This window comes from Leucopleurus acutus (genome assembly GCF_964270905.1).
Source record: "Leucopleurus acutus genome assembly, chromosome: 10".
In the NCBI taxonomy this organism is placed as follows: Eukaryota; Metazoa; Chordata; class Mammalia; order Artiodactyla; family Delphinidae; genus Leucopleurus; species Leucopleurus acutus.
In genome coordinates this window covers 6,589,826-6,593,814 of record NC_139153.1, presented here as the reverse complement: position 1 = coordinate 6,593,814, position 3,989 = coordinate 6,589,826, and the positions used below count along the sequence as shown (strand labels likewise).

At 56.6% G+C, this 3,989-nt stretch overlaps 1 pseudogene across 1 annotated transcript in view; it reads right to left on the bottom strand.

The window, feature by feature from the left end:
• Window positions 1-1,270, bottom strand: part of LOC309967009 (store-operated calcium entry-associated regulatory factor-like) — a 48,875-nt pseudogene extending 47,605 nt beyond the window's left edge. The window contains exons 1-2 of the transcript in view: window positions 1,059-1,270; window positions 827-953 (exon numbers count right to left, since the gene is read on the bottom strand). The product of the transcript in view is annotated as a store-operated calcium entry-associated regulatory factor-like (transcript). The remainder of the gene's footprint in view (window positions 1-826; window positions 954-1,058) is intronic.
• Window positions 1,271-3,989: the final 2,719 nt, after the last annotated feature.

The window sequence follows — 3,989 nt, the reverse complement described above, 5'->3', positions numbered from 1 at the left end:
GATGAAACCCGGGCCCCCTGCAGTGAAAGCACGGAGTCCTAACTGCTGGACCGCCAGGGAATTCCCTCCCTCCTTCAAAAACACCCACCTCCCCCACTCAGTTTGAGTGTCTCTTTTGGAATGTTGAGATAAGATAACAGTTGAGCGGTTCCAGTGGAGTTTTCCTGGCGCTGAGGAGAGAGGGGAAACTGCTTCTCTTCCCCAGCTCTGGAAATGAAGGCAGCCGGTAAGAATTCTCAGGCTCCTAGAGTCAGGGCAGAGGAGACCTGCAGAAGAACCACACCCCCATCCTTACGCTTCAGGATGCTAATTGGAACACATTGAATTTTGAAACGAGCTGATTTGAGCGGCTGGGGAGAAACAGCTGAGGAGTGTGGGGTTCTAGACCTTGGGGGTCTCTCTAGTTCCCCGTGGAAGCTCTAGGGGTAGGGTCTCTATCTGTCAATCCCAGTCTTTGCCTGGCTTTGTCTGTCTTTTCCTAGTTTGGCCTCTCTGGCAGGGACACGGAGAAGTAGGGTGTCACTAGATGTCTTTGTCAGTCGGGCTGTGGTTCACTTTGCCAAACATCATCGCATCTCTGACTCTCTCTCTCTCTCTGCTTCTTTATTTTGACTCATCTATTTTTGTCTGCCCTCGGGTGTGTGTGTGTGTGTGTGTGTGTGTGTGTGTGTGTGTGTGTGTGTGTGTGTGTGTGTGTGTGTGTGTGTGTGTGTGTGTGTGTGTGTGTGTGTGTGTGTGTGTGTGTGTGTGTGGCGGGGAGGATGTACTCGCCAGGGTTCTGATCCTGCTTTCAACCTCTCCCTCCAGACCCCAGGAACCTCCGCACCGTGCAGAGCCGGAGGCCGGGGCGCTCTGCGGGAGCAGCTTTGACCCTGGGGCAGGTGTGGGAGAAGGGGTCCGAGCCCGTGGCGCCCCCTCGCTCCCCTTCCAGCGTGCGCGGAGAGGGGGGCGGCCTAGGAGCACAGAGCGGGAGGCGGGGGCACTGCAGGCCCGGGGGCCCAGGTCTCCGCCTCCCTCCCGCCTTCCGGGCTGGCGCCCCTCGGCGCAGCTCCTCCTACCGCGCCCCGCCTCTGGGTCCGCTCCTTCGGCGCTCCTGCCGCCGCAGCCGAGCACCGAGCAGCCTGGCTGCCGCGGCCGCCTCGCCACCAAACTTTCCCGGGAGCCGGCGCCGGTGAGTCGGAGCGGAGAGCGGGCAGGGCGCGGGCAGGGGCTGGAGCGCGGCCGCGGCTGCGGGGCGAGGCTGTGCGTGGCCGGGCTTGGGTCTGGGCATCCCCACGGAGCCGCAGAGCTCCCGAAGCCGCCGGCGTTGGGTGGGCGCGCTCCGGGGCCCTGGCGACTGTGGGCGGCGCGGGTAGGGTCCCGGAGCGCGGCTGCCTCCGCGGCACCCTGTCTGATACCCAGCTCTGGCCCCCGCCCCGACGCGCACACACCTGTAGCTTTGCCTGGGTTCGCCAGCGTGCGCGCCCTAGGCGTCTGCCTCTGGCTCCGACAGGGGGGGCGAGTCTCCGTTTTTCCCAGAGCTGCCCTAGGCTCTGAGTTTGATGTTCCCCACAGTCCGAGCCCATCTCTTGAGTGCGTTGAATATGCCAGGCACTGGGTATCCGTGATCTCTTTCGGTTCTCCCTTTAACTTGATGAACCGGCATTATTATACCCATTTTACAGAGAAGGAAAGAGGCTCAGAGAGGGAAAGTTGTGACCAGGAGCACCACCGAGTCAAGGAGAGAGCCAGGATTTTGAACCCGAGTCAGCCTGACCCACACCACTTAATCACATGCGGGCAAGCCCCAGGTTCAGCGTCACCAGGGGTCTGGTGTGGGAAGTGTGGAGACCACTGCCCACGCTCTCCTACAGCACGGCTGCAAACCCGGGGCGGACCACCACCGCATCATTGTGCCTCGCAGAGGATCCTGTGGAAAGATGAGTGGCCCTTACTGTCAGGGAGTGGATTCTGGCGGCAGAAGCCCGTTGGGGCTGCCCTTTCAGGTGACAGGAGCCAAATTCCAGAAGCTACTCTCGATTTTTCTGGAAGGAGCCAAGGAAGTCAGGAGCTGAAGCGCAGCAGTTCTTCACGGAAACTTCTTTCCTTCTCTGGGTGACTCTCCCCTCCCCCTCCGCCCCCCAAAGAGACCCCACCCCAATCCCTTAATCTCTCTGAGGTGTCCGCTCCGCCTGGGAGCTGGTAATGCAGAGATGCTCCAGGCAGGGCTGCTGTCCTCCAGCAGGGGGCTCCCGCCTCAGGCCTGGAGCCCGACGATGAAGGAATGGTGCTGGGGCTAAGTACTTTGTTAACCAGGTCCCCCGGCCGGAAGGTACCTGGGGCACTCATTCCATGATGGGGGCTAGGTCCCTGTGACTGGAGCACAGATGGAGTGTGTCTCCAGAGCATGAAGGAGAGCAGAGCTGGGGATCTGATAGGGAGGTCTTGAATGCCCCAATCTTAGCTTTAATCTCGGAGTCAGGCAGGAACAGAGACTGGGAGAGAGAGAGAGAATGGACCCGTCAGAGTATCATTATGCATTATCCCACTTAGTTTTCACAGCAGCCTTGCAGAGTGGGCACTATTATTACTAGGCTCATTGAACAGATTGTCTTTTGAGGCTCGCAGAGGTTAAATAACTTGCCTGGGGTTGCCCATGTGGTCCGTGGAGGAGTTGGGATTTGAACACAGGTTTTCCTTGACTCCTTCCAGATTGTCAGTGACACTCAGGCTGTAGATGGGACCTTAGGTCCCTTCTGCTTGTGATTGGCAGCAGCAAAGGTGAAAATAGAGAGATGCCAGGCAACAGGGTCCCTGATGCCCATGCACCGCTCTCCTCTCTCTGTGACAGGTGTCGTGTAGGAGGCCTGCTGCTGCGTGGTTATCACTCACAGGAATCCCTGACAGCTCCACATAAATTTCCTAATCTGACCCAGGGCTAGTTGGACCCTCACACGGAAGCCTGAGGCTGCCTGAGGCGACCCTGCTGTCTCAAGAGGTATTTCCCTTGATGGAGGCAAAGTCTGTAGGGAAGCCTGATACCATTTTCATGTGTGAGAGAGAATCCCTCCAGGATAGAGGGTGGAGATGGCTCTGCGCTGCCTGAACATGATTTCAGAGCTGGGTGGAGGAAGGAGCTGCCTCCAAGCCCCTGCAGCCCAGAGGAGTTTGGACAGTGCTGGGCTGGGAGTGCTCCCCCCTTGGCTGGCTGTCCGAGGTAGGAAGAACTCGTACCTGATCTTCCTTTCCTCGGACTCTCTCAGAATTCCATGTTCCTGTTTGCGCTTTCCTTTTTACCATCCAGGAGTGCCTGGTGGAAGTGGTGTGGCCTTTCTATAACAAAGAGGAGGCATGGCAAAGAGATCAAAAGTGTGGATGCTGGAGCTGGCTCAGATCCCAGAGCTGTCACTTATGGGCTCTGTGGCCTTGAGCAAGTTGCTACACCTCTCTGTTCCATTTTTAGGATGGAAGTATTCCTAGCACATTCCTCACCGGGTTGGTGAGAGAACTGATTGTGTTTATGCGCATAAAGCACCTAGATACAATACGCTTTTATGAGGCAGTACATAAAAGTGCTATTTAGATGTTAGTTGTCACTGTTGTTACTGTTAAGGTCAAACAGGCCCCGCTTGGTAACCTGGCTCTGCCACCTGCGAGCTGCCTGCCCGATCTCCTTAAGACTCTTGCTTTTTCGTCTATAAAGTGCGAGTAGTCTAGTGTTAGATGTAATGTAAGAAGTCTTAGTGTCGACTCAAGCTTTAAGTAGCCTAAAACCTCAAGTTCCAGTGCAAACTTGTTTAAAACTTCTGGTGCTCTGCGAGGTACTCAGCAAATGCTGGGCATTACCATGATTACCACTGTTAACGGCAAACCTCACTCCTTCACACTGCACCTTGAACTTGATGCTCTGGCATGTTTCTGAGGGGCATGGATTTGGGACAGTTTTCTGGCTTGTGGGGCACGAGAAGGATTCTTCTTACCTTTCTGCCCAGGTTCTCTCTTCATGGTCA